Below are 21,692 nucleotides of genomic sequence, written 5' to 3'. Positions count from 1 at the left end.
CTTGTTGCTTCTCTAAAGCATTTAGTCTTGCATTCCTAGGCAACAATAAGGTTGATGGAGTACACAGGTACCTAGGCTACTTGATATTTCCTGGAAAAAGAGAGTTATGGATTCAATCTCTTTCTCTCCTCATACTGAGGAGTATTTGGAATCTTTTTTGTGTGAGTTCTCCAGCAATTGACCTCCTAGACAGAATGTGGGTCTTTCCAGTGAGAACTAGGTGAACTGGAACTTAATGTAGTAGGGGCATACATTATTTCCTGTTAATTCTATTTACATTCAGAGGTAGATAGATTCATCATCCTTATCTTCTACAGTTAATGAAGCAAGAAATAAATACCTCCAGACAGTGATCCATCTAATTTTATGACTCCTGTCTCACCCTCCAGAAATACTTATTGCACATGTGACACATTGTGTAAGAGGTAGGTAGAAACATAGAAAAATTAACGTTATATATGAGATTTGGGCAACTAAATCTAGTGGAAAAGAATTCACATCCTAAATAAAACAGATGGAGGCACTCTGGAGATATCTCAGACACAGACCACCTAAGTGGAGGAAGAAGCACCCAGTTGAAGAGATTACAGTAATTTCATGATTACAAGCCACACCGATTATAAGCCACTTCCAGGGTGTTGGTAATGTTTCATTTTTCCTCCATAAATAAGCTGCACCGGATTGTAAGCCACACTTTCATTCACAGCGAGGATCCGTGTGCAACTTTCACAAAGTTGCCAAATAGTAACAGAACCCTGGGAACGCGGGGTTTACTGGCTCGGCCATGCTCGGAGTGGTTGCCAGGGAGAGGCCCCAGCCCCGCTTGCCGCAGCCGCTGGGAGGAGGGAGAGGGGCATCCCTGGCTGCTGCCGCCGGGAGGAGGGAGAGGGGTGTCCCTGGCCAGTGCCGCCGGGAGGAGGGAGAGGGGTGTGCCCAGCCAGTGCTGCTGCTGCGCCCCCCGGGGCCGGGCAGCACTGCTGCTGCGCCGTCACTGCCCCGCTGCCTGGGGTCGCTGCTGGCTCGGACTTCCAGGTTGGGAAATTTCCAAAATTTGTTCATATATTAGCTGCTCCTGAAGTTAAGCTGTGCTTCCGGTTTGGGAGCAAAATTTTAGTCAAAATGGTGCGGCCTACTACAAAAGCCGAGAGAAAGAAAGCTTCAGCCATTATCCTAAATCACCCGGGTTACTCCTGTTCCTTGTCTATTTGTTTTTCCACGCTCCCCGAGGCCGGGGGCAATAGCTGAACAAAATTGGAGCAGCCCTAAACTAAAGAACAGATCGATTCTTATTAACAAAAGATTCGTTTCTGTTCTGCTTTTGCTGTTCATATCCAGGGACCAAAAATGCTGGCCAGAAGTTCCATCACAGTAGAATTACTGAAGAGATTCATAGTGCCATCTAAAACAGGTTCATGAACAACCTAAGTAGCTTACTGCCCTCACACCATGGAAAGATTTTATCATGGGCACATAGGTCTGCATGCTCAGGGAAGGCTGGAAATACTCTTCCTTGATGGGGCTGGTCAAGAGCAATTTTGCTGAAGGCAGCAAGGGACAATGTGTATAGCTGTCATTACTAAGGAATGGTGCCTTACATGTTAACTCTGAAATGTCTTGCTGGAACTTGTCCATTTAACTAGGACTGCTGCTAAATGGCTGAAGGTTGGCTGGTAAGCTCTTTCATCCTCTCATGGGCATCCCAGCTGGTACCACAGACTTGTGAGCATCTAATTGGCATAAAAGGCCACTGACTATTTCCTCCTGGATTATGGGGGCTTTACTCAACTCACCACTTCAACTTTGACCACTGGGAACTGGGTATCCTGAGGACAACTGGTTTTGGCATTAAAGACAGGCACCTCAGCCTTGTTTTCATTCCCTCAGGCTAAGCTACATTCTGCATCCAGCAAAGGGTGGAGACTCTCCTCAGCCCTGCTTTTGCTGTCAATGTCTTTATAGAAACTTTTCTTGTTTTCTTTGAATCCAGTGGCCAAATTAAGTTCCAGTTTGGCTTTGGTCCTTCTAATTTTCTCCCTACATAACCTCACAAAATCCCTGCAGTCCTCCTGATCTGCCTTCACTCCTTCCAAGGTGAAACACTTTCGGTTTTGTGGGGTTTTTTCCCTTTGTTGGGGCTGAAGTTCTCTTTCTTTTATACCATGCTGGTCTCTTTTCCCACCAGCTTGTGTTACAGCACAGGGGGTCAGGCATCTCCTGTATTGATAAGATTTCCTTCTTAAAGTATATCCAGCCTTCCTGGACCCATTTTTCCTTCAGGACTGACTTCAAAGTATTCTGTCAATCAACATCTTAAACAGGTGAAATTCTGCCCACCATGAGATTAAAATGGCAGTTCTGGTGGTATCCCTCCTTACTTTGATGAGACTGGGGAGATACAGGGAGGAAGATATTGATTTATTGGTTTTGGTTGGTTGGGGTTTTTTGGGGAGGGGTTTTGTAGGTGATTTTTTTTTTTTTTTTGGTTGGTTGGTCGGTTGGTTGTTTTTTTCTGTCCTGGTTTCTTACCAGCCAAATCTATTTTAACTGGTAATAAATTAAATTTGTCTTGACTCTCTTTCCTTTTCTCAACCCAAGAGCTTTTCCATTATGTTTTCTATCCCATTCTGAATGACTATCTGGATGGGAGTTTGTTCCCTTAGCCAAGATCAACCCACCACAGCAATGAAGACATTATTTCATATTGCCTGTGTGTCAAATAGCTTTGAAAGTCACTGAAAATGGTGCAACTTTCTTTTAGGCTCTGTCAAAGAAACTCTTCTGAAACTTTTTTGCATTAGTTTAAACTGCTGTCACTATGAATTTTCAAGAAGATGCAATAGGTATGAGGGTGAGTGGGAAAAAGAAAATCTATAAAAAGTCTGCTAAAAAAAGCCTAAGACAAACCAAGTTATCTGCACTGTCGTGTTCTTGAAATAAAATTCCATCAGTCTAAGTTAATGGTTCTTAATAAATGTGGTTAATGGCTAAAAATGGAGTTGAATGTTCATTCCTTCAACATTATAAGCAGTCATTGCACACAGTAATAAAAATAGAAAGAATGACTTCAGGTTTTTTTTCTCTTTGAATTGAGTTGTCACCCATTAACGTTTAAAACATAGTTCATTAATACGCTGTCATTGATGTGTGACTCCATTATCAAAGTTCTTCAAAGATGTACATTTTCCAATGTAAGCTGCCCATCTTTCTAAAACCTAGGAAAGGAACTCTGAATCCACCAAATATTCAGCTTTATAATGCTGTCACATTAGTTTATTTTGTTTCATTTATGCCTCTACCATTTAACTTTCAGGTTCACACCTGGACCTGGACTGCAATACTTGAATTAGAAAAGGAACAACAGCCAGGGGTCAAATTATGTAAAGTTGGTATTTTCTTATCTGAGGTGCCTCTTATAACTCACATCACATTTCAGCTGTTGAAGTGGAAAGAGTACAGCAAGAAAGAGGGCAATATAACTCAGAAAATGTAAAGGAATAACACTGAATACATCTTACAATCATTATAGCAACTAGCAATTCCCATGTATTGCCATCCTCTATAAACAGACAACTCAACAAGTGAGAGCTGTAAGGCATATTTTCTATCTTGCTGAACTGGAATAATCATGCCATTAGCTGTGGCTGCATCACAAATGGAAGTATATCAGATGGAGCAACACAGCAACTTTAAATAAGGTAACTCTGGTAGCTGCAGTAGACTGCAGCTGCATGCTATTTTCTCTCTTGAGAAGTCAAAGAACTAACTTGTATTGCCGTAATCTGACTATTTCTCCTTTTGGCATGAACTTGAGCCTTTGGATGATGCCACATAGAGTAGTGAGAAAGAACAAGTGCTCAGCTGCAAGTTTTGAAAAGCAAAATGTTTCTTTAAAACACCTGTGAAATGCATGGCACTTCAGCAAACAACTACTCAGTAATTGTTTAATACTAGCAGTGGTATTTCCAGCTTGATTTGGTCCATTTAAGTGCCATTAAGGTGGGAGATGAATTATCTGCTAACTTCAAAAATATTAAAGAATGCTTTACTTGTGAATGTAAGTTGTGATTGTTTACGATTAGTAGAAATTTTCTTTGGATGAACCCTTTAATTAAATTAATTCAACATTAGATTATTAGTCATACTCTAGTTGCACAGGTTTGTGCTACATTAAATTTTGAGCTGTGCTCTTGTGTCAAAAAGTCACCATTATTAATTAAAGAACTGCATCACATTTTTTATTATTCATAGCCCCACTTACAAGGAGCAAGATTTATGGGATTTTTGTTTTTATCAGCTAATCATCATTGTCTGCTACACATAAGAGTTTCTGCAGTTACACAGAGTAGAAATCTCATGTTGGGGCACAGAAGAATTGAAGAAAAGTCATCCCCATCGCCTAGTTCTTGAGAAAAATAATTACCTCAGAGTTATTTTGCATTTTAGTTTGAGTCGGGGGACACATCAGACCTCCCAAAACAGTGGTGAGACCCTATGTCCTGATAATGAGGACACCATTGCTCCCACAGGTGTGATATTAAGAGAAGTAGGTACTGGCCAGGTACTAATCCAGCATGTTCCATTTTATCCGTATTTATATACTATTAATTATATTGTTTATTAGCTATCAGCTATCATATTATAGAAAAAAATCCATTAAAAACTGGAAAATAATCTTCAAAAGGTCCTAAAATGTTGCAGAACATTTTCTGTTAGAGAGTTTTTTTGGTTTCCTACTCACATAACCTTTTTTTCATTCTTGAAAATCAGCTGCATCATATAGAAATTATAAAATGTGAAGATCCAACTGCTTTTTAATACCATTCACATGTTTAAGGAATTTAGGCTGAAACTAGGATGAGACAGAGTTAGGGAGAGTTTTGTGCAAAAGTATTTCATCCAACCCATTATGTATTTAAAATGAAATTTTGGGGTAGAAATTTCTAGGTTTCAAGAAATGTGAGATGATGAAGTTCTTTTGAGTTCAAAAAAGAAATTATATGCAAAGTGGCAGAATATTTATTTAAAAATAAAAAGAAAAATATAATTTATTCTAAAATAGTGAGAAGAATTAGATTGCCAGCTCAGCTATGGGGAAACAGATGGGATGGAGGGCTGGGTTTCCCATAACAGATTTTCCTATGTATGCATGAAAAGGATATAATAATACGAAAATTATATTATAAAATATTAAAACTATTAATAAAATTAATAAATCTACATTTAAACATTTTTTTTCATGAAATATAAAACTACCTATCAAGTAAATCCTGTCTTTCCTTGAGATAAAAGGAATCAGCTCCCCTGCATTTTATTGCAAATCTATAGGAAAAGGAGTTTAATTGTTGACAATAGGAAATCTCTGTGAAGATCAAGAGGATGCAACAGCAAGAAGAGGACTCTTCTTCCAATATCCAAAGTCAAAAAGGAAAAAGATAAACACATATTATATGTGGTTACTAATTGTATGCATTAAAATATCATCTATCTCTTCACTGACATCTTCATGTTTGGCTTTTGAATTTTAAGCTGATACTCATAGTGGCAATTCCTGCTTCGGTGTACAAGCCAGAATTTGCTCCTTTATTCATATGGATATACAGAATAATCGACTTTGTCTAAAGTAGCTATCAGAGGCACAGTGTATGGCATGATTCGAAGTTTGGGAGCATGCAAGATAGAAATCAGATGGTTCTGCTTTCTGTCCTTTGAATAGCCAACTTATTAAAAATATTTCTATTTCAAAGCAAGTAAAAAGACCAAAGAATTCTAACATCCTATATAAACCTCTATCCTGAAACAGCACCCTATGGGCCTCGCCTGCTCCCCAATTACCTTGCAGAGCTGGCCTGGGATGCTGTTTCATGTAGAACAGAAAGATATTAGAGGCTCTTTATCCCAGGGTTGGTATCCTGTTTTATTCTTAGGCTTCCACGTGGTCCGAGCGAGAGAGCAGGATAAAGAGAGGAAGTTCCAGTGGAGGGCTCAGGTTAAGGGTCAGGAAAGGGGAGGGGTCAGCCTTGGCTTCAGGCCAATCCCATCGCAGGGGTCAGTCCATTGGTCTTGCGGGGGTTACAGGGTTAAAGGGACATACCATTCTTAAAACAGTAGGGTAGTGGGTTACAACACTATCCCAGATTTTTTTTTTTATTTGAATGTATTTCTGAATATGAATCAACATAAAATTCAAAAAGACAATTACTTATACCTGAATAGGCTCCAAAGTTAGTCAAACAGATGCTAGCCTAGTTCTCTTTAGGTAAGCCAGTTTCAGAGGTGAGGCACCCATGTTCTAAGCGAAAGGAATATGTGGGAACTATAGTTAAGGCTATGGGATGCTACATATCCTGGAGGATTAGGATTGAGCTAGGAGACAGAGTGAAGAAAAGCTATACTATGCTGTCTACTTCACTTTGGGGCAGTGAACTGCAAGTGAAATTCGTCTTGGCTAGAGTAGTTCTCTGCCTTGCCTGACTGCTAAGTTGTCGCTTCTTACAATGTCACTACAGACATTTCCTGTGCTGCAGCTGTGAATGGTAAGCAAAACTGGGTTGCTGAATGGCTTAAAAATGTGCTTCTGCTTCTTGCTAGAAAAAACATGGTATATTTGTTAGAAGTGCATAGCATCTTTGAGAAACATATGTTTGCTTGCATGAGAATAAACCACAAGCAGCCAGTGTCACACAGGCTGAGATTATTTGAAAGAGATTCAAGGCAGGAATGATTTGCTGGTGATGTCTTTAACAACCTAAACCATAACTACATTAGAGATGAAAACAAAGTGATCTAAAAGTAAATTCCTAGCCACCATGAATTCTGATAAGTGGAACTAGTAAGAACAACTGCTTGAAAAGCCTCCAGTGAAATCCAGCATCTACATATATACATATATACATATATACATAGATACATATATACATACATACATACATACATACATACATACATACATACATACATACATGCATATATACATATATACATATATACATATATACATATATACATATATACATATATACATATATACATATATACATATATACATATATACATGTATACATGTATGAGATCACCATACCTTCAAGAACTGAGAGTTCATGTTAAATATAGAGTGGGCTCAAAAACCTCCACACTGAGTCCTCTAAAACCTTCCTTAAGTACTTTTCTCTTGGAATTAAATATTGAGCTTTTGAGCATTAGCTGGGCTTTTCAGAGGGCAGAGATATTGAGGAGCCTAATACAGGGAACTGCCGATTGAGTAGAAAACTATTATGGAGAGAAGTGGAGCCCAAAACCAGTTTTTCCTAGACCTGCTCCAAGAGACAGCATTTCCCATCTCCAGCATCTGTATTACTGTTTTGTGTTGGGGGTCACACCTGTATCACATGATCTGAATGAAATACTTGGATCCATTTCTGAGTTGAACTAATGGAAATTCCCAATAATGTCATTGCCACATAGTCACACAACCAAACACTTCTGTTCACTCTTATATGCATCTGTTAGAGAGTTTTGGCAAAGCATGGCTACTTGAAAATACATTCCTTCATGTGTGGCTGAAATTCCAGGAAAATGAACCTAAATGAAATTTTAATAAATTAATTTGGAAATAGATTGTATGCAATCACAGCACATATGTGTTAAAGACTTCAAATTCCCTGCTTATCCACTGTTTACATTACACTGTTTTCTACACATGAATGTCAATGTTTCTACTTGAATTTATTTGTCTTCCTTTAATGAATGAACAGCATGGGTTTCAGGGGGCCTAGTGAAACAAGTCTGTTCTAATTAAAACCAAAAACCATTGTAATTTTTCTCAAGTCATTGACTAACCTGAACTCTGGCATTTTGGTTTAATTCTTTCCTTTTTTCCATAAAATCTGCTGTTGGGATTCAACAGTTCAAATTTTATTTTTTATTTGAATAAGAATATGGATATTAATTTTTTCCTTCAAATATTATTTCAATTTTTCCAGCTTGGAAGGTTATTGTTTTGGTTTTTTTTAAAGAGTTCTTTCAGATTGATCAACTGCATACTACAGAAGGGAGCATTTCAAAAATGCAAAATTAGTGCAAACAGCATAGTTTTCCATGTAATTGGAATGCAAAGGTCATATTCTTTTTGTTGAGATAATTCACTGTACAGACACTGTATCTTAGAATGCATCTTGGTCTAATTTTGTGACTTAAAAATTCCTAAACCAAACTATTCCTGCATATTTGGGGCCTTTTAAGATGTGAAAGTAGTTCTGAGAACAGACGTAAGCCAGACATGTGGGAGCTATCCCTTGATTCCAGGTGATACAAAGATATCCCTAAAATACAACTGTCCTGTGATTTAGAGCCCTTCTTTGGATGAGAAAAAATTAGATTCAGTTCTCAGTTTTGCTACAGACATCCTATATGACCTTGGACACTGTGCCAGAGGCACCTAGCCAATTGGAAACACAAGTCTTTGAGATTTAGCTGGCATTCAAATTGTCTGAATCTGGGCTTTAGCCTCCCTGTGCCTCAGGTCCCTATCTGTGAAAAGAAGATAAATTGACTTCCCTGCTTCACAGTAATATTGGAAGACAAATTCATCTGAGACTGTGAGGTATTATTGTGAGGTTTCTGTACATATTTTTATAAAAATGTATTTTAACTTTTTGCTACAGTCTCCAGAACACAAGAACTGGAGTTATGATTTTGTCACTTGATATAGCAAAAACTACAAGCCATAAAATCCTGGTTTCTATTTCCACGTATTGTCCAACAACCAAGAGAGATTGGTTATTTATAATAATATATGTGTGACTTACACTGTATATGCATGTGTATTTTATATTATACAGGCATATAAATTTCTTTTTCTGCTGAGTTACGTGGATGTGTTGCTAATGTATGAACATTTATGACATTTGCTAATTAAAAATGTTTCTGAAATTTCTCCTAACAAACTTAGAGTTTATACATCATACTTAAGTTTAAAAAATATGCCTATAAATATATCTCTAGAACGGCCAAAATAACCTGGGTTCATCCCTCCTGGTGTGTGAGATCAGAGAATGGGAGACTGAGACCAGAATGAATTGCTTGACATAAGCTAATCATAAGTCAAGTATAAATACCTACAGTTTTAAAATACCAGATACAAGGCACAGTAGTCCTTTTAGAATATCTTATTGTAAGAATAGACTAAATAAAAAATTGAAAATCCTCTTACAATTTCATATTTAATGGAGAAAGTTCTTGAATTTCAAAATTCAAATATTTTTCCTATCAGGAAAAATCTGTTTTCTTCAGAGTTTGATACGGAAACAGTAAAATTATAGAAATGTGATTTTGAGTCAATCTCATACTCTCTATATATTTACAGTAATTTCACGAATACAAGCTGCACCGTTTTGACCAAAATTTTGGTGGAAACCCGGAAGTGCTGCTAATACTCCGGGGCGGCTAATTTATTAACAAAAATGTGATATCTGCCCTTACCTGGTACCATGCCGGTCCTGTCCCAAGCCAAAACGGTTTGAAATCCATGGTTTCCCGGTGTTCCGATGATGAACCAATCAGAGAACAGCTTATTTCCTGCCTGTGGATGACGGCGTTACTGAGGGGTGGGGGGTGTTATCGGGGTGAGTTCCCTCGGCGTGTTCTCTCGGCAGTTTGATAAAAGTGTGCGATATTTCTCTATACTTTTAAAAGTGTTTTTAGTCTTGTGTGGCTGCACGGCTGGCTGTCCTTGTGTGGCTGCACGGCTGGCTGGGCTCACGCGGAGAGCGGTGGGGAGGGCACTCTGCTCGCGCAGATGAGCGGGGTGGCTGTGCCAGCATGGAGATGCAGTTCCGCTCGGAGCTCGGCCACTCGCCCACGCAGATGAGCGGGGTGGCTGTGCTGGCACGGAGATGCAGCTCCGCTCGGAGTTCGGCCACTCGCCCACGCAGATGAGCGGGGTGGCTGTGCTGGCACGGAGATGCAGCTCTGCTCGGAGCACGGCCACTTGCCCTCGCAGCTGAGCGGCTGTTTAAAGGCAACACAGATCCGTTGGGAATGTTCGCAAAATGACCACACTATTGTTAGTGTCTTTTTCAGCTTGTAAATAAAACTTGCAGGGAGCACTGCCGCAGCTATTGTCTGTGTCTTTTTTCACTTGGAAATAATGTTTCCGAGGTCGGCAGTAAGCCAGTAAGCCCCGGCGATCCACGATTGTGTTACTAAATGACAACTTTGTGAAAGTTCGCCGCGAACAAAAGTGCGGCTAATATTTGGGTGCGGTTTTTTTATCGACAAAGATATCAACATTGCCGACACACTGGAAATGCGGCTTATACTCCATGTGGCTTGTATTCATGAAATTACTGTAATTGATATTCTTAAGGAAAAAAATAACAAAAAAAAAAACTTTAAAAAGAGCAGTTCTGCAAAGTTAGAAGAATATCAAGCCACATCAAAATATAAGTCCCATAGAGGTACTAGTATTAAGCTGAAATTATTCAGGTTACTGACAGATGTGACTACATATGTAAAGACATATTTATGTGCATAATTATCCATGTAGACATATTTTGCAATACTTTCATTTTAGAAATGTGTATTTTGGTTAAGGTAGTTCTAACTAAATATGTTTCATGTAAAACAAGGAACACCATAGCAGATAAAGTAACCTCCAAATTCTTCTTATTAATTTTGTTGCTCCCTTTCATAGACACCTGTCTACCTGGTCATTATTAAACACTCTCAACTTTAGATAACACTTGCTAGCATTTTTTTCAGTATTTATCAAGGAAAAACAGAACTATTTGCTTCTCTTTTCTGTTTTCTGCTATAAGGTCTCTATTCATTTACCGTTTTCTCTATGGGCATTTGAGGATGATTTTTAAATATTTCTGCCTATACACACACAGCTCTAGGAAAAAAAAGTACTGTGCTGCTTACAATTTCCCATCCACAAGGTTCTTTCTTGTATAGTAGATTAGGAACCAATTACCTGCCTGCCTGAAAATCATGTAGATGCAGATTACAGTAAATTCACAAATACAAGCCACACTGAGTATAAGCCGCATCTCTGGGTGTTGGCAAATATTTCGTTTTTTGTCCATAAATAAGCCGTACCCGAGTATAAGCCGCTCTGTCGTTCGCAGTGAGGACCCGCATGCAACGAAGTTGCTAAATAGTAACAGAACGGTGGCAGGGCGGGGTTTACTGGCTCAGCTCGGGTTGTGCAGGTTCGACCCGCTCGGGGCTGCCGACGGGGCCAGGTGGCCCAGCCCGGTGCTGCCACTCGGCGGGGCCGCTGGGGGCCAGCCGCCGCTGCCACTGGGCTCGGTCACCATGGCCCGGCGCTGCCCCATGGTGGCAGGCAGGGACGGAGTCCCCCTCGCTCCCGCGGCGGCAGGCGGGGACAGAGCCCCCCATCGGCTCCCCGAGCCGCGGCAATGGCGGCGCGGGTCCCCCGCCGCCTCCCCGAGCTACGGCAATGGCGACGTGGGTCCCCTGCCACCTCCCAGAGCCGCGGCAATGGCGGCGCGGGGCCCCCCCGTCTCTCCCCCGGGCTGCGGCAGAGGAGGGAAGGAGAGAGCTCTCCCTCCTCTCTCCCCGCCCCCCGTGCTGCCTGCAGGGTGCCAGGCTCCACCTGCGGTGCAACAGAGTAACAATTTGTAACAACCGCAAAATGCCGACTTTGCAGCTGCTTGGCTCGGCACTCTGGTTGGCACTTCCGAGGTTGTAAATGTCAGAAAATCATTCATATATTAGCCGGTCCTGAGTATTAACCGCATTTCCGGTTTAGGAGCAAAATCTTAGAAAATTGGTGCGGCTTGTATTTGTGAAATTACTGTAACAGTAATTGGTGCCATAGAGGTTGTGTAAAAAAACCCTAAAAAAAACCCTAAAAAAGCTAAAACAAAACAAAACAAAATTAAATCATAGAATGATAGAATCCTTTAAGATGGAAAAGATCTCTGAGTCCAAGTGCTAACCAAGCACTGCCAAGTCCACCAATAAACCACGTCCCTCAGCATCAAGCATTATGATTATATAATAACTGATTTGCAAGCCCTTGTAGAAGATTGCAGTACCTTTAGCAAAGGAATATACCACAAATCACTGGATTCTGTACTGGATTTTGTCTGGGATATGTTTTTGAATTGTGAACAAACCAGTCCCAAAAACACAGGAATATTTTCTCTGCTGCTGAATGGCGTTTACACAGCGTTAAAGCCTTTTCGTTTTTTCATGTTTCCCTGACAGTAAATGGACCGGGGGTGCACAGGAGATTGGAAGGTGACACAAACAGGAAAGCTGAACCCAAATGCCACAAAATATATCATTGTGCATAGTAGCAGGGGAAGAAAATGGAAATTTTGGTCTTTGTCTTCCCAAACAGCTATTACATGCAAAGAAGCTCTGCTTTCCTGGAAATAGTTAAACTTCTGTCTGCCAACAGGAAGAAATAAACAAATTTCTTTACTTGTGTGTGTGTCATTTGTTTTACCTATAAAACTGCCTGGATTTCAACCCACAAGTTTTCTCTGCACTGGGGGGATCGAGAGAGCATCTATGTGGGCCTGAGTTGCCTTACAGGTTTAAAAGTTGACAATTCTAAATGGAGCTCCCTAAATTAATATTGATTTGGAATCAGTGACCTTTTATATAGCGCTGAAATAAGATGCTAAATCCTCTATACATCAATCTATACAAAAAAATGTATTGTGTGAGAATATCAGAATTCAATTAATTTTAACAAGATAAAATTCAGAATGTAGTGTGGGAAGACAACATATAATCTTTAAACAATGGAAGCTGCAATAATTTCTAACTTTAAAGACAATGTTAATTCTTAATTAGCTTTATGCTCAACTGACAAAATGCTAGATACTGTTTTTTTATACTAGCTCCTAAGCTTAATGAGGAATAATTAATTTATCTGATTAAATATTTGTTTCCTAGAATTTCTGAGTTTGTTTCAGACTTACTTTATTTCATATATTGTGGTTAGCAGCTAGCATTCCTTCAAAGAGTAAAACACCATAATGAGAATTTCATGAATGGAAATTGTTTACTGAATCCCACAGTGCACATGCAGGGAAAATTCTCCCTGAAGTTACCCTTTGCTCTTTCCTTTCATAATGTTCTGAAAACTTCATTAATTTCAACATTTTTTAGAGTTATTATTCTAGTAAGGATAAAAAAACCAACCCAGTGGGATTTAATATGAAATGTGTAAGTACATTTAAAAAAATATATTTTCAGTGTTGTCTCATTTTCTTACCTTAGATTTAAGCAGCATGCCAAAAATCTTATGTAAATGGGTAAATTACAGCATATAATATCTGATTAATCTATGTACAAACTGATTGATTTGGCTGTCACTAAAGATTGCTGTCTTCTAGAGGGGAACAATCCAGCTTCATATAGGAGATTTGAAATTACAATGAATCACATAGGATTAGACTCTACTGATTATTAGATTAACAGTTTGAAAGCAACTTATGGATTTTAGTATGAATTAAAGTAAGTCCCTTAAATGCAGCAGCTTTGCACCACTGTGCGTCACAGACTGATGATTTTTTACAACTGCTACAGAAATAATGGAATGTAAAACTAAACCTCCTGGCTGCACTTACACAGCAAATACACTTCTTTCTGCTTGCTTCATTTGCTTTTGGAGCACCAGGATAGCCAGCATAATAGAATTTCCTGTCAAACTACACTTCATAGTCTCAGATGACATTTTATAAATAGATAGAAAAGAGTAAATATCAAATAGGTAGTTCTTTAATTTGCTAAACCAGCTAGATGAAATCAATTCCCAGGTGTACTTAAAAACTGTGCAATTGATAGCGAGATAATTGCAATTTTCCTTTTGTTTAAATAAAATAAAACACTTTTGATTTCAGAAAATGAATTAATTTTGGCACTACAGTCAATTTTACAGACACTATACAAAGCCAAGAATTTAAAACATATCCATATCTATATTTTTACTGCTTTGGAAATGAATACTGGTTACATGGTTGCCAAAAATACTGTGCCTATTCATATTGTGTTGTGCAAGTTCTTTGATGTCTTCTTTCGAAGTCTACACACAGGAACATTTATTAATATCACAGTGGCTGTCAGAAAGGAATGCATGAGAATGACTTTGTCTGAACCTAATAATACTGTTCACAAGTTCAAAGTTGGATATGTATGCCTTCACGGGGTTGAGATCTAAAACAAATTTTCACTGTTTAAATAGGTTGAAAAGCAGCTATATGGAGGCTCTGGCATGAAAATGTTTTCTTTTTTGACTTTGGTTCCTTGAAGCAAGGCAAAATGATAACTCTGGAATATTTCTTAATTTTCCTAAAAGAAAAATCCCAGAATCCTAGCTGTACCTGATAATTTGAGAAGCCAAGAATGTTAACACAGTCATGCTCAATCAGAAGAGAGAGACTTTCATTTCATGTTTCAATGTAATCTAAATTCCTGCTATTTTTTTTTTTTTTTTTTTAAATTATGAAATCGAAAGTCCAATAGTAAAACCAGGGTTGGGGTTATGGAATAACAAAAATTAATGAGATATCTTGTTATTAAAAGCACAAAAGGGTTTATAAACCCTTATATAAAAGGGTTTATATAAGAGGTTTTATAACCTCTGTTGTGTATTTACTGACTGCTATTGTGAAGAACTCTGACTTCTAGTCATAACTGTAATACTAAACTTTTAAAATTCCTGTAGCTTTCATGCCATTACTTGCAAAAATACATTTGCAAGTATTGTATATGCCTAGGTGTATAAATCTCCAGATATATCAGGAGGGATCTATTAAAAAAAGATAAGAACAGGAGACCATATAGGAGACTCAAAAAATGCATACATCAAAAAAACTCATATGCAGTAGCAGGATTCTCAAATTTGAAGAGAAGCTTTCTCAACATGGTTAGAGGAACAAAGTCATTCAGATGGTCTGCCATGCAGAAAAAGAAGGCTAAAATGATTGGTTTGCTGCAAGTAGGTGATATTTTGATCCTCAAGAAATCACAGAACTCAACTCGAACTCATATCTTAATCATGATTGACTTGAGGGGGATAGCAAGCCTGAGAAATACAATATGCAATAAGGTTTTCATTATTTGTCCAGAATATTATGTATTTTCTTTGAAATGACCTCAAAAAGTATTAGATTCCATGGACAAAAGCCAGTTTAGTGATACTATGCATTATTATTCTTCATAGCTGCCAGAAAGAAACCCATTAACAATTCAGATAATTAGATTGGCTTGGCAAAATCCCTGGAGATAACCGTGAAATGGATGGATATTGGATAGATACTCACATCAACTAGAAGGGGCATGGGCTTGTTCCTCAATAGGCAGTGTTCCTGGGAAGCTTTTAAGGTCTTGTAAGCAGTACTAACCTTATAATAAACCATATAATGTTACTATATTTAAATACTATTTCAGGAAAGGATTTCTTAAAATCCATGTTAACTTTTCAGGTGGTAGTTCTATGCACTCCTAGTCAGTGTCAGAAAACCTCATTCCTGAGAGGTAGTAACCTGAAAAATCTAGAATGTACACTAGAGGCCTTAAGCAGTAAGCCCCACAATAAAAGCCTGCAGCTTTTCTGTCTTCTATCTCCTGCAGAATGGGATCGAATTGGCAAAATTATTGTCACTACTATTCCTCATCAAGCCACTTTTGGCTCTTCAGTTATCATTTTCTCTGCAGGTGTAGTTAACTCAGCAACTGCCTATATGTAAAGTTTAGCAGAAATGTTCTCATTATGTTCCACAAATCTTTAGGTACTTGATAAGGAATGAGTGGGAAAGAGCAAGCAGAGAGTTGTCCTTGGGTATGTTTTCCTGGGGTATGTTTTCCCTCAGTTTTTGACATGAGCTAGAGGCTTTATTCAAAGCATCATATTTCATAGCTGTTTAATGCCTGATGGATCCTGCCTATGGGATTGTTTAATCCCTTTTTGAGCTCATATTTTTGAGCTTCAAAACATTCTCTTGCAAAAAATGTAAATGACACATCAGGTGAAAAATGCTTCATCTTATTACTGGTTTAAGTTTGATACATAATAATTTGATTTTGAACTCACTGGTTCTCGAGCTATCAGAGCTATTAATCACCCTACCTTCTCCTTGCTATTTGTAATTCACATATTCTCCATGCATTCACTTGATTTTTTTTCTTTACCAGATTCAATTACCTAAGTCTATCTAAACTTTCTAACCTATGTGTATAAAACACTTAGTGCTTCCAACCAATTTTCCTGACACTTTCAGTCTTTCGATTGCTTTAGATTACTCAGTGCAATTTTGAATTAACATCTGGGAAGCCACACTGGGTGATCTATGTATCTTTTTCTTGTACATGATGGCTGATGTTGGGCTCATCATTCCTCATGTATAGTTAAGTTGGTTTACATCCATGGTTTGGGTACTTTTAGATCAAACAGCAATGAAGCTGGTGAAGGGTCTGGGCTACAAGACTAATAAGGAGAGTCTGGGGGAGCTGGGGTTGTTTAGCCTGGAGAAATGGAGGCAGCAATAAGGAAGCATCTTATATATATAATGACTTTAGAAAATTTTACTATTCAAGTATGCATGCATTCTACATTCCAGAAAGCAAGGTGATCCCATAAAAAGGGATAAAATATGGCATTTATCTGTTTGCAAGGAGAAATGACTTCCAAGAGAACCCATTTGAAAAGGGATCCACAGTGAACATTTCACAGCATGAGGACATCTTTCTAATATTGTTCAGTAGGCACATCTTAATTCAGCAGATAAGCTACTATCTTTTTCTACAATTGTGTGAAAATCCAGGACTGTTGTTGCAGGGCAGAAAACAAAAGCAAGTGGTGCTTAACCTAAAAACAAGTTTCACTTATTAGTTGTACAGGGCCTTAACCTAAATGTAAAATACAGGCACAGAGCAGAATTTATAGAATTGTTTCACCAACTTAGAACTCCAAATAATTTATATTATTTCAAAATAATGGGAAATTGCTATAGTCACTATCTTTAAATAACAGAAAAAAATATACAAAAAACTACGCTGATGGAAAACATTTGGAGTAAGCTCCTTTTTTATAGCTTCTCTATGTCTGATTTAGGACAATGAGCTCAGCATCACAAAGTAATGTTGAAACGCTTCAACTTTCAAAAGGAAATAAACACTGCAGAAAACACTATGATATGACTTAAACATATATATTGGTGTTCTAGGCAGAACAGAGCTCTCCTGCACACTAAAAGAAAGGACAACCACTTCAAATTTGTTCTTCCCTTTTTTTCTCTCCATAGTGTTGCTGAGGACATAGAAGTTCAGTCCTTGAAAACAAAGTGATGCCATATCTCAGTCATTACCAGAAAAGTTGTGTTATAATCAGGTTAAACCTTCTGCTGACTATAACCTACACAGCTTCACTTCCAAAGCACAGAATAGAGGAGAATTATTCATTTAAATGATGCCTTACATTTTTTTGCAATCTATTTATGTTTATAAATATTACTGAAGCTTGCACTGCTGCCTCTAGACATGAAAATTATGACACCAAAGTCAGTATCTTCATTTCAGTAACAATACTCTTCACAGAGATTGCAACAGGGTTAATAATACATGATTCTGAACTATAAAAAAATCTAACAGAATAGAACCAACACTGATAATATAAACTAAATGCAATTCAAACACAATTAATTAAACTATCTTCTTTTTTTGCCTTACAGTAGAATACAGTTCAGTTAATTTAGTCACACAAAATCTCAGATCCTAATTAAATTTAGTTCTTTTCAAAATTACAGTAATTTCACAATTATAAGATGCACCTAATTATAAGCCCCATATTACAATACAGAGTGTGATAAAAGGTATCTATTCTATCACCATCTGTTGAGGGTGGGGGCGGTGATCCTTATCTCCATGGGAAATGTTCTACTAATGGGCCATCCATTGAAACCAGGCAGGGCATTGTTCTTTATCTTTTCACAACCCATCCTTCCTCCAGCGACCCATTTTCTGCTAATGGCCCATTGAGTCCCACTGTGGGACTGATAAAATTACTTCATCCCATTGGAAGTTGCTCCAGCCAGAGGGAAGAGCCCAACATTTCTTACCAAAATAAAAACAGAGGTTTTGGGACACTAAGGTAGCCCCTTTCTCCACTGGACTCCAGAGGAAAACCGGATTTCTCCACATCACCACTGGACCTCCGGAGAGAAACTACACCTTCTGCAGGAGCACTGCTCCAGCTGAATCACATCTGTCACTGCAGGAGGATGCAGCCACCATTTAATGGGACTGCTACCAACACCCTGCCTGACGGGGTGTCAGGTTGTACTCTGACTTTGTCAGGGTTTGGATTTTGTTTCTTTGTAGTACTGTATTTCTATTTTAATTTTCCTAGAAAAGAACTGTTATTCCTAATTCCCATATCTTTGCCTGAAAGCCCCTTGATTTCAAAATTATAACAATTTGGAGGGAGGGGGTTTACATTCTCCATTTCAAAGAGAAGCTCCTGCCTTTCTCAGCAGACAGGTGTCCTCCTAAAACAGCAATTTTTCATTCTTTGTCCATATATAAGCCACACCTGATTATAAGCCGCACTTTGGGTTTGGTCCAAAATTTTAGTCAAAATGGTGTGGCTTATAATCGTGAAATTACTGTAACTTATTACTAAGTATGTGCAGTAGAGTAAACAAGAAAGAAAGCTCTTACTGAATCACAAGACAACAATGCAAAATTTGGATTTATTCAATTATTTGCTCCTTTTTACAATAACATTATCAAAGTCGAACCTTACAAAACTCACTCTTTAGAAACAATATTCTGGATTTTGATTTTTACAGTGACTACGTGACTTAAATATCAAATTCATAACATTATTTGTTAATTAATCCCCTCTTAGGTCATCTCCTCCATTCAGGAATTCCATCAGGAATTCATTCACACCAATCCAAGTGAATACTTAGCACACTCTTTGTTTTAAGCTTTTAAAAGTAATTCTCAGCATTTTCTACTTACATGCTTTCATAAGTGGTGGGCAGGTCTGCAGAGCCAAGTGTTTGCTTTCCCTCTGCACTCCATGTTTCTTGTATCAACACAGCCTCAAAAGAGAAGGTGAGTTGTCTCTGAATTTGAACAGACGTAGGATGAATCAAAAATGAAAATTAATAATGTGTTTTTAATATAAAAGAATTTTTAAATATACATAATTAACTGAGAATGCATTTAATAATGTTAGGAGATTTTTTTGTGTCTATGCTATACACATTACATTACAAATATGTTTTTTTCACTTAGAGCTGCAACTCAAAAACAATTATCTGCATTCTATATGTACTACAATAACCAGCAGAAGTGCATTTTTGTTCAAAGCTCCCATAGAGGCCTGGGGTTTGTTTTTCCCCAGCCTGTTCCCTCTGTTTTGCCTTTTTATATTTTTCCTGTATTGCGTAGAAACAAAATCAAGAAAGGTTAATTCCTACAAAAAAGTTAAGTGCTACTAATCTACTCTTGGCTGGAAAACCACTGCAAGAGTTCATACACTGCATCAGCTTACTTGGCAGAAATAATGAGAATTTCTGGCACTTACTAAATGTTAAGAATAGGTCAACTTCCTTCTTAAAACAAAAAGCATTGACCCTAAAAACACTGCAAGAACCATAGAGTTGGACAGCCTGGAAACCTTTACAATCTTTTTATTTCATCTGTCTCTCTTAAGAACCAGCAGATACAGCATATTAAATTCATACTGCTAAATTATTACATTTTATAGAGGATTTAGACCACAAGACTTGCTGTTTGGAGTCAGAAAGTGCCTCTAGGGAGTATGATAGATTTCTTGACTACTCACAATGACTGACTCCTGCTCACTTATTAAGCATTACAAGTGCTTACCTTGTAAGAACGACAGCTAAGATCTTTAGACGTAGCAGTTAAAAAAGTACCTTAAAAGCTACTTATACCAGGTACACACACCAATTTCCCAAGTTGTCAATAGCAGTTCATTTTAGTAACACAAAATTGTATTAAAAAGGGGAATAAAAAGAATGTTGTTTGAAATGAAAATATGCTCCATATTTTTTTCCAAATCCCATTTTCAAAGAATAAAATACAATTTCAATACTCGTAATTACATGTCTGTATTCTTTTTGAAAGGGCAGATTTTTGTTGCACTGAAGTTCAGCTGCTATGTTTTATTCTGTCAGAATTCCACCAGAATCAGAACTCCAAACCTTGCCTCTCCATCTCTCCCCTTTCCAGTTCCATTTATTCTGCAAGAACTTTCTGCCTCATACATAATATTTTGCATGTATGCAAAATTGCCTCTTAATTCTTTTAACAAAACAAAAAATCCCATTTCTGAGATAAGAACAAAGCAACTTTCATTCATGTGCTAACAAGTAAGAATCACCACAAACCAGTAGCGAGCATCAAATCTTAGATAATGATTAAATAATTAGATTAAATTGGATACTCTTGAATTGTTAGTGGTGTAAAATGATGCTCTTATGAACAATTTTGAGCCATGATTTCTTATAGAAGTTCTCTATCAAGTGTCTAACTTGTCCATACCTCAAGAAATGCATGCCTATATTTCTAGACAAGTCTTAAGGCTTCCCTGTCTGTCTGAGAAACTTCTTTCTGTCAATGTTGACAATACTCAAAACAATATTTTCCAAACAGTCTTGACTAGAAGAAGATTACATGATTTTTCTTTACTAAACTCATAATGCTAACTTGTTGCATCATTTACACCACCACTTTTAAAAGCCTTCCAATGCCTGGCCATTGGTCAATACACAATACTGTTCTTTCAATGTTACTAGATATTCAGAAATAAAGATTATTCACATTCCTTCAGACCCCATGGTCTTCTACTTTAAGCAGCTGAGAGATCTCCTCACATTGCCTTATGCAGACATCTACGCAGTTTCTGGGGATGATGTGCACAATGGGTCCAGACCCACCTCACCGAACAGTATTGCTCTCACAGAAGCCTGCTCTTCCGCCCTTTCACACTCCATCCTCCCCTTCTCCTTGAAATCTTTGAATTTTACTCCCTTTCTATTCAGTGCTATGCCTCTTTGTCTTTTTATCAGGAAGATTTTATGATCTCTAGAGAATGGAGATCTCTAGACACTTTTCAACTTTACATTAATGAAGGAGCAGGAAATCCACCAACCTTCCAGCAAATGCCACCTGGCATTTGCCCTCATGAGACTGCACCTGAAGTGCTGTATCCAGTTCTGCTCTCCTCAGCAAAAGAACAATGAGGATGTGTTAGATCAGGTACAGAGGAACGCATGAAGATAATCAGAGAGCTGGGACATGACTCCTATGAAGGCAGGCTGAGAGAGCTGGAGTTGTTCAGCCTGGAGAAGAGAAAGCTTCAGGGAGACCTCATTGAGCCTTTCTAATACCTTAAACGTATAAAAAGAAGGGAAGGGGATGTTTTATATAGGCAGGTAGTGACAGGATAAGGGGAAATTGTTTAAAACCAAAAGAGGACAGGGTTAGATTAGATATTAGGAAGAAATTCTTTATTCAGAGGGTGACGAGGCATGGGCACAGGTTGCCCAGTTATGGATGCTCAATTCCTAGAATTGTTCAAGGCCAGGTTAGATGGGGTTTTGAGTGATCTGGTCTAGGGGCAGGTGTCCCTGCTTATGGAAGGGGGCTTGGAACCTGATGATCGTTAAGGTCCC

The sequence above is a fragment of the Catharus ustulatus genome, chromosome 5, assembly GCF_009819885.2.
Source record: "Catharus ustulatus isolate bCatUst1 chromosome 5, bCatUst1.pri.v2, whole genome shotgun sequence".
NCBI lineage: Eukaryota > Metazoa > Chordata > Aves > Passeriformes > Turdidae > Catharus > Catharus ustulatus.
The sequence above is the reverse complement of the archived record's forward strand: the minus strand, read 5'-3'. Positions refer to the sequence as shown.